This window comes from Schistocerca serialis, chromosome 1, assembly GCF_023864345.2.
Source record: "Schistocerca serialis cubense isolate TAMUIC-IGC-003099 chromosome 1, iqSchSeri2.2, whole genome shotgun sequence".
Classification (NCBI taxonomy): Eukaryota; Metazoa; Arthropoda; class Insecta; order Orthoptera; family Acrididae; genus Schistocerca; species Schistocerca serialis.
In genome coordinates, this window is record NC_064638.1 from 139180033 (window position 1) to 139190589 (window position 10557).

Sequence of the window (10557 nt, forward strand, 5' to 3'; positions counted from 1 at the left end):
AGAAAATGCAACATTAAAAACACTGACATTTCATTACATAAGGCATAGTTTTTCCATTGCAGAACCACAAAATTACTTGAGAATGGCCTAGAAGGCTGAAGCTGGTCTCGGACAAATAAAATTAAGTCAGGAAAAGTATAACATTAAAATGTCACCTTCTTTCAATAAATTTATTGTTGTGATACCACTAAGAAAAAAGAAACCTGTCATATTAAATTTGTTTACATACTTGCTTGTTTTAAATTATCTACAGCCTTTTGAATTGCAAGGGTAGTAACTGTAAGTAAACTGAATATATTAATTTTATGTAAATAAAGTGAACTGTTTAAATATATTTAAATGTTACAATTAATTGTAACACTCTCAGGGTCATTAGTTCAACTTATCCTTATAAAACCCTCATAGTCTACGCTTGTACAATGCATTACACCCAATTTCGAAGAAAAATGCTGATGTGGTGCTGTGAACAATGTAACAGTCATAGCGCCAGAAGGAATGACGTTTATCAGAGCATGTGCAGTCAAAAACAGACAACTGTATCCCTTCTCTGAGTTGATCAAATTGTGCCTGACCATAATTTCAGCACTCGGCACTGGTTTCTAGTAATCGTTAAGAGAGCACTATGAAATAAGTTTTTTTTTTCATTTTATTTGCATACTAGCATATATTGAAAGACAAATTAAATTCTACTGTGAGTTCTGGCTTGCATTCAAACAGAAATGGCATAATTTTAATTCGATCTTTACAGTGTGCCATAGCACATGAATGCGGATAACCAGCCACCACTGCACATATGTATGTATCTCGTGATGTCTGGGGATTCAATAAACAATTTTTGGAAAACATCCTGATAGTTATCTCGCAAAACACACTCCAAACAATGATTTTGTGGGAATATCCATTGTGATATACATTGCTGATGTACTGTGAGTGCAATATCTGTGACTTGACCAGAGACTTCAGTTTGTTCTTAGCATTTACAGTGAATATTCGTGTGTCATTTACCTGGCTATATATTCGCCCGATGAAGTGTTAACTCATTTATATTATACTCACACTGTACCTGACTTTCACATTGGTTATGCTGGCAGTTCACAGTGACTGCGTATGAGGTAAAATTCACACCAATACAGTTATAACATTACGACAACGTGACCCACACATGACCATGGAGGCTTATCAACTAATTATTTAACCATATACAGTCATCAATTGCTTAAATTAAGTGCTGTAGTACTGTGCTTCAACTTCTGACAATAGTGCGGAACAATTGAAAGCAACAAACTGTCTATTGTGGAACATCATTGCCATCTCAGATCTGCAGAAATACTATGCAACTGATGAACTGCAATATTCCGACAGCTCAGATTTGAAGTCATTCACGACACTGCGTTTTCCACATCATGCATGAATTTGTCCAACCCGCCTTTGCTGCCACCAGCCGCCCTTATTTCAAACATTCACACCACGTCATGGACAGACCTAGAACATACACAGTTTCACCTGAACCAACCTTAAGCCTGACCATTGATTGTTGAAAACTCATTTGTAATGATTCATGTCACAAATGAACAATTACATCAAGAATATCCCTTCAAACACCAAAAATGCATTCATATTATTGACAAAAATGCTGACTATCATGCACCACAGCGACATTCCCTGATATGCCACACAGCAGCCAAGCCCAACTGACTTTGGCTGATCACTTCTGATTCCTATGACATGGCACCTTTGACTGCCTGCACCTGTACTCAACCTAGCCATCTGTGCTGCACCCAGGCCTGCACAGGACACCACCAAGCATGCTGTGTCTACACCTCGGTGGAACATCATTATCCACGTTGACCCCATGCAGCCACTACACATGCCGAACTACATGGAACCTGGGCGGACCTCTACAGCCTGCCTCATGCAACATATGGCACTGCCATCACCTGGCACATTGACCTACATCCAGTCAAAATAAACGACCATGCACCAAGCAGCTATCCCCCATTCGCAGCCACTTCAGCGCAATGAAAGTTTTATAGTACTGCATAAGAACGAATGTCTCCCATCTTACAACTACACAATAGTGATCACAACAAGTTCATCTATTCGGCTCTGACGAATGTTCTGCTGGGCTTCCACCTGTGCTTATTCAACTTCCAAGTGCCAGTGTTCCATTTTTTAACCATGCAGTCTGACTCATCACTTATGGGGACCCACTGTTTAGTAGCCTTCAGCCATGACATCAACTCGCTACCACTTGATGGCTGATTGACAAATGACAAACCAATGGCATTGCGACTGAGGGAAGCTTGCAACTCATCAATTGCAGCACATGGATCCATGACCCATACCCTGCAACTGTCATTGTCCTTCCACCTCACACGGATATTCTCTGTTAAGGACATCATACAACCAGTCCTATGGATGTAATTTTTACGTAATTTTCACTTATCTGGTAGTACAACATGCCATGCTCTTGTACTTTGACACGGGCTGCTGAATCCATAAACCTTTCACCTTGGTGCCTCTGCTCTTATCCCATACATCTTCCAATCAAGATAGACAACAGGACCATAGTTCTACATTCATCAACACATTCAGTGAGTCTACCTCCTCAGCTGACAAGCCTTATTGGTCCACCAATACTTCTCTGTTTGCCATGAGACATTGGGCTCACACAGTATGGTGAATGTGTTGCTCCCACAATGTAATAATTACACATCCACTGTCCGCACCATGGTGCACAAGCAGCTGATGGCCTTGACACACAACCTCCATGATTACAGTAGTGAGAAGCATGGATGACCCTGGTCCCTCCAGCCAGTCATGGCCACCAAAAGTCTGACCATGCTGAACCCCAGCTCCACCCAGCATCCCTGCTGTCACTGACTCCAGACACACAATGAAACACACTCACTGGTACAGCACGCTTTGCCTCAATAACCAGCTACTGGCATCATTGGGCACATTTCACCAGCAGTACAGTATGTTACTGCCATGCCTTGACTCAACGTCATGCAGCTCGACTGCTATTTGCCACCAATCTGCACATGACAACACCGACCATATTGTTAAGTTCAACTGATTGTACGTTTGACTACAATGCACTTACTAATCCTTGCCACTGACATCCAACCTCCATTTCATCAATTGTACCACTGGTGAAGGTGTGGATACACTGTATGCTTCCTGTTTCAGCTACAGTGATACAACAAGTTCAATGCTCCTACCACAATCACCACAATACCGAGAAACAGCCTGATCATGTCTCATGAAAGTGCCAGCCACAGCACGACTGGTCATATATATCTTTACCACACTAGGGGGGGGAGGGGGGGGGGACGTTACTGACACTGTGCTGACCTGCACTGTGATATACATCGCTGTTGTGCTGTGCATACAATACCTGTGACTTGACCAGAGACGTCAGTTCATTCTTAGTGTCCATGGTGAACAGGCGTGTGTCTTTAACCTGTGTATATATTCGTCCAATAAAGTGTAAGTCTACCATGCTGTGTCATACCTCATTTATGTTGTATCCACACTGTACCCAACTTCCACAATTTGAAATGAATGGTGAGAAATGAAAGCCATCTACCAGAGAATGTCGTTCATATTATGATGGGCGTTCAATAAGTATAGAAACACTTTTTTTTGCTCGACCAATCACGGCTGAAAAATTTCAGAATTTGTTGCGAGACATTGTACAATATTATTGGTTCAGCCAATATAGTTTCAGGAAGTTCCCATAGATAGTGGCACCATGTGTAGCCTTCAAAACAGCGTTTGCAGCGGAGGTCCGTTCGAAGCAGAGTGCTGTCATTGCGTTTCTTTGGCGGAAAATGAGTGCATCACAGATGTTCATTGGCGCTCATGATATGTATACAAAGACCTCACAGTGAACAAAAGTATGGGGACTTGTTAGGTGAAGCATCTGTTATCATCGCAACAAGGTCACACAAACTTATCCCATCTCCTGCACACCATTTGATAACACACAGTTGTGAGTCTTGCAATGTTGGAACGTGCAGACACTATGATTTGAGGTGATCAACGGATCACAATCAAACACCTCACTGCACAACTGGCTGTCTTTGTTGGGTCTGTTGACACACTCGTCCACCAGTTGGGGTATTCAAAGGTGTGTGTCCGTTGGGTTCCTCGCTGCCTAACAGAAGGTGACAATTTTGGTCAAACATCGTCCAGGCCATGAAACATGGGTTCATCACTTTGGATCTGAAAGTAATGGCAATCTATGCAGTGGCATCACACCACATCTTCTCCAAATAAAATATTCAACACTGCATCCTCAGCCCATAAAGTCATAGCGAAGGTCTTCTAGGACTCTGAAGAGGGTATTCTGTTCGATGTCCTCTCTCATGTTACAACGATCTACTCTGAAGTGTAGTGTGCTACCCTCAGCAAATTGAAGAAACGACTTCAGGACGTCCATAACCACAAAAACGCAAACGTACTTCTCCATGACAATGTAAGGCCTCATACAAGTCTGTGCACCCAAGACACTTCCAGAAACCTTCATTGGACTGTTCTTCCTCATCACCCTACAGCCTGTATTTCCCACATTTCGACTTCCATCTGTGTGGCACAGTTTCTGCGAGAAGCAGTATATATATGACGAGGAGTTTATTGATGCAGCAAGACGTTGGCTCCAACATCGACCACTTAAAAGGCATACAGTCGCCCGCATTAAGAAGAACAGAACACAATAAGAAGAACAGAAATCACACTTTAATTCAAAGACAATAGGCTAAGTACAATGAAGGCACTGCAATTCATGATAGACCTCTGGACATTACGAAAGGCGGTACATGTTCTTTAATGGAATGTGCAATCACCATGGATGGCAATGCATACTTTGCAATCGGCTAGCATGCTGGCCACGAAGTTGGTAAAGAGTTCATGTGGTAGGGCATTCCATTCCTACAATAGTGCAGCTGGTAACTGCTAGATGTCTGTTGGTGCATGTGGATGTGCAACAGTACATCTCCACCCCACATCGCACACGCACTTGATGGGATTTAAGATGGGGCAATGGGCAGGCCAATCCATTTGAGGAATATTCTCTCTGTCCAGAACTTCTCCATCTGCGCTGTTCGATGCGATCACGCATTGTCATGCATAAAAACTATGTCAGAGCCCAGAAAAGATGCACATGGGGCGGAGTTCACCGTGACAATCATGTTGACCAATGACTGTGCTATTTTCAAAGATTTAGAGGTCTGACCCCCATGCAACATTATGCCATCCTACACCATAACATCTGGACCATAAAAACGATCATGTTTGGTAATGTTCCTGGGTACATGACATGTGCCCACCTCTCGCTAATTGAGGATAAGTCCAGCATTACCCATTCCCTGCTTGTAAGCCAGTATAACTATTACAGGCATCCTTATATGACACTTTTTACACTGGTAGCCACTAAAATTGCGGCACCGAGACGGATAGAAAATAATGTCATATATTGTGCATGTACAGTAAAATAGGAAGAATATATGATTAATTTTGGAAGTGACTTTGGGGTATACAGCAAGCGATACTTAGTACACAGAGCTGCCATCTCTAGAAGCAACACACCGAGCGAGGTGGCGCAGTGGTTAGCACACTGGACTCGCATTCGGGAGGACGACGGTTCAATCCCGTCTCCGGCCATCCTGATTTAGGTTTTCCGTGATTTCCCTAAATCGTTTCAGGCGAATGCCGAGATGGTTCCTTTGAAAGGGCACGGCCGATTTCCTTCCCAATCCTTCCCTAACCCGAGCTTGCGCTCCGTCTCTAATGACCTCGTTGTCGACGGGACGTTAAACACTAACCACCACCACCACCACCACCTCTAGAAGCAACAACCATGCCTGAATGGCAGATAATTGTCTGTCATTCCACAATGCTTGTGCTCTATGCTAGAGATCATCAATTGTACCAGCTGGCGAGTGGTGTCGTTCCGGTCTCTTGGCAACCCATGACCAGCTGAGTGAAAAATCTAGAAAATGTGCTTGCTAGGACAACATTCTCTGCATTGAGGCATGCCCGAACATTACACAAGCAACCTGAGGTTTTGAGCCATCTTTTTGAACGAAAAAGTCACAAGAACGTAGAAGACAAGACTATGACCACCGCCATAACAGGTCAGAAATATAATGTTAGCTGTCCAAATTATCAGGTTTGTGAAACAGATGTGATCATTTTGTGTACCGAAGGGATCCTATGCCATCACGTCAGGTGCTGAGCCCTCACAACAATGACGAAATCTGGCAATATTCAGTATCCTCAGAGCCTCCATCCATGTACTTCCATTGTGATACTGTACGCAGAACTGGGCCTCATCTGAAAAGACGACTTGTTGTCACTCCTGTGCCGGCATTCTCATTGCATGCAGCACTATTGGCACACATCACTCTCCTGCTGCATCAAGAAAAGCCATGACAATGGTCACTGTATCGATAGTCCATAGTGCTCGAGACATCTTTACATTTTCCTTGTGGACATTTGTCGTACTGCAAACAAACGCAATGCCTGATCAACGTGCATGATACGGCTGTACTATACTGTACAGACAAGACAATCCGGCCATGCGGTTCTAGGCGCTTCAGTCCGGAACCGCGCGACTGCTACGGTCGCAGGTTCGAGTCCTGCTTCGGGCATGGATGGGTGTGATGTCCTTAGGTTAGTTAGGTTTAAGTAGTTCTAAGTTCTAGGGGACTGATGACCTGAGATGTTAAGTCCCACAGTGCTCAGAGCCATTTGAACCAAGACAATCCGTTCTTTCAGGTGCTAGTCTCATAGGGCCATTGGAATCCTGCATGGCATTGACTATGAACTACCAAACCGATCGATTGCAAATTTCCACTACAGTCATGGGATGCCAACCATCGTGCACAATAATATCGCAGAACGATAAACAAATGTTCAAATGTGTGTGAATTCTTAAGGGGCCAATCTGCTGAGGTCATTGGTCCCTAGACTTACACACTACTTAAACTAACTTATGCTAAGAACAACACATATACACACACCCATGCCCAAGGGAGGACTCGAACCTCCGGCGAGAGGTCCCGCGCAATCCGTGACATTGTGCCTAAGAGCGCGCGGCCACTCTGCTCGCAAAAGATGGGTTACGACATTGCTGTGTTCGCTGGCAGATGTTTCTCCTTCTTACGTGAGGTATAACACTATCTTCTCACAAACAACCTAAATTCAAAAGCATTTTCTGAATCAGACACCCATTGTGGAACCTTATATTCTCGTCTTTGGAAACATGAAGTATCTTATTTTCTGCTCATAAGTTGAAGAGGTGCGCCTGGGCCTTCGAAAGTGGAAAATGTAAAAAAAAAAAAAAAAAAAAAAAAAAAATTACCAGCTTAACAAATAATATTTTTGCATTACAATGAAAAGTGAGGATCGTCGAAGATTTATGTGATATAACTTTAGTTTCTTCAAAACCTTGTGAATATAATGCAAGACAGTCCTCGGAATTGAAGAAGACAGCCAGTGACCTGTTTTATTGTCAGAAGGCCGTGATCTGCATCCTATTTTTCATCTCTTAAAACTAGAGATATCGTTAAATGCTACATAGAGGCAGTTAGTTTTCAATCATAAATAAGCTCACTATGCTGATTTGTTTATACATATGTCGGAACCAAGTCTTTATAGCCCCTGAGGATGTCTCCAGCATTAGGAGACGAAATATTAGGTACCATTATCAAAATATGACTTCGACCACGGTCTAATGCTCACAAAACAAAAATCATCATTGACGTAAATACACGCCACAGTATGATCTTTCTGTGGTTCAAAATACACGCACGTAATTGATCACTAGTAACCTGAGAAGCTAAGAAGTAAGCTCTTGTCTGCTCCTCAGGTAAACAAGGCATTCGTGAAGAGGTGAATATGAAATTCAGTAATTTTGTGAGTAATGTGTTTATCAAGAACTGACTAAAGTATAAAATATAAAAATGCAGGAAATGAAACAGGCAAAACGTAATAGAGCCGTCTAAGAAATTCAGTAGCAAGACACATCTCCTGACCCTACAAGAGAACTTCCAAATCCAAATGGCAATAATAGAACAGAAACCAACAATAAATGAGCAAACAAACATTAGCAACCTAACATTAGTTAAGTTAGTAAAACATATAGCAAATAAAGCGCAACGCCCCAGACACCACAAAAATAGTATCACATAAACAAGACAGGAAACTCATCCACCATTACTCACCACTGTGCCACAGTAAAGAAATAATTATCACACACAGAAGCACAAAAGTAAAGCAATAATTTACATACATAGAAGTTTGGACATACTGGCTCCTTTTTGCACACACACACACACACACACACACACACACACACACAAATCAAACGGCGACATATCATCTCTTAAAAATACAGATACACACCTCAATATCAAAACAAGGTACACAAAAAGGCCAGATGACAGCAGACCTTCACAATATGTGTAGAAGAACGTAAGAAACAAAGTAAACAGTGAGTAAAGATAATTATTGACTACTGTTCATAGTATAAACGAAAGCATGAGAAATATTCATGCTCCTAACTAGCAAAACCATAAGAAAAGCTGGATTGCTAGAGTGACCAAAGAAGATGCTTGAAAATAAAGCAAAACGTATTTGTCTTAATAAGACTTTTATTGCAGTTGATGAAAAGCTCTCAGGTTTCCAGTCGTGAGGCAGTATTGTACACTGAAGAGCCAAAGAAACTGGTACACCTGAATAATATTGTGTAGGGCCCCTGCGAGCAGACAGAAGTGCCACAACATGATGTAGCATGGACTCGACTAATGTCTGAAGTATATGACGATGGTATCTGTCCTTTCGGACATGTCTGAAAGAACAGATACCATCGGTGACCATGCAGCGCTCTAGAATGAAATGATGATTAAATCAAGACCCTACGCTGCCGACAGGCGTTGATATATATCAACAGGAACAGTTGAAAATGTGTGCCACGTCCGAAAGAACAGATACCATCTTCATATAGTTAAGGCTAAAAGGTTCAAAGTGGCTCTGATCACTATGGGACTTAACTTCTGAGGTCATCAGTCTCCTAGAACTTAGAACCACTTAAACCTAACTAACCTCAGGACATCAGACACATCCATGCCCGAGGCAGGATTCGAACCTGCGACCGTAGTGGTCGCGCGGTTCCAGACTGTAGCGCCAAGAACCGCTTGGCCACTTCGGCCGGCAGCTAATAGGTCACTGACCTTCTTCTTCTGTGCGGATGCACACACATTGCCCGAACTCTTACGGGATTCAGTTCGATTGTCTGCCACGAGTAATGAGTCTAATGGGCAGAGGCACTATGAATGTAGTGTGTGGACATTAAGTTGGGAATGTGAGTCTCACGGGGAACGAGCAAGGGATAAGTCCCTGCAGTCGCACTATCCTCTGTGCCCTCGGTGGCTCAGATGGATAGAGCGTCTGCCATGTAAGCAGGAGATCCCGGGTTCGAGTCCTGGTCAGGGCACACATTTTCAACTGTCCCCATTGATGTATATCAACGCCTGTCGGCAGCGTAGGGTCTTGAGTCAATTATCATTTCAATGTCTGAAGTAGTGCTGGACGCTATGAATCCTGCAGAACTGTCCATAAATCCGTAGGAGCACGAGGTGGTGAAGTTCTCTTCTGAACAGCACATTGCAAAGCATCCCAGATATGCAATGTCGCAATTAACTGCTGTAATTATCCAAGTCCGTCAGAATGCACAATGGACATGAATGGATTAGGTGATCAGACAGGGTGCTTACGTACATGCCACCTGTCAAGTGTTGTATCTAGATGCTTCAGAGGTCCCATATCACTCCAACTACACACGCCCTACACCATTACAGAGCCTCCACCAGCTTGAACAGTCCTCTGCTGACATGAACGGTCCATGGATTCATGAGGTTGTCTTCACACCCATACACGGCCAACCACTCGATGCAATATGAAATGAGACTCGTCTGACCAGGCAACATGTTTCCTGTCATCAACAGTCCAATGTCGGTGTTAACGGGCCCAGGTGAGGTGTAAAGCTTTGGGTCGTGCAATCATCAAGGGTACAAGAGTGGGCTTTTGGCTCCAAAAGCCCATATCGATGTTTTTTCGTTCAATGGTTCGCATGCTGACAATTGTTGATGGCCCAGCATTGAAATCTGGAGCAATATGCAAAAGGGTTGCTCTTGTGTCGCGTTGAATGATTCTGTTCAGTTTTTGTTGGTTACGTTCTTTCAGGATCTTTTACCGGCCGCAAGGATGTTGGAGATTTTATGTTTTACCGGGTTCCTGATATTCATGGTACACTCGTGAAATGATCTTTCGGGAAAATCTCCACTTTGTAACGCCGGAAATGCATATCCTCGTATTTCCATATATTGTACTATAATTTTTTTTCCTTATTTTGTTACCTGATATATGACGTTTCTGTGTATTTGTATATTGTAATTGTTTTACTATTTGTATATATTTATGCATTTATGTCGATGTATAATTGGTTGTTTTGTAAATATCATTTGTATTTTTACGCTGGGTCTTGCCTAG

The 10557-nt window shown here is 42.8% G+C and overlaps 1 non-coding gene across 1 annotated transcript; it reads left to right on the top strand.

Moving 5' to 3' along the window:
* Positions 1–9427: 9427 nt before the first annotated feature.
* Trnat-ugu (transfer RNA threonine (anticodon UGU)) lies at positions 9428–9502 on the top strand. Its single transcript has one exon. It is a non-coding gene; the product is annotated as a tRNA-Thr (tRNA).
* The last annotated feature ends 1055 nt before the right edge of the window (positions 9503–10557 follow it).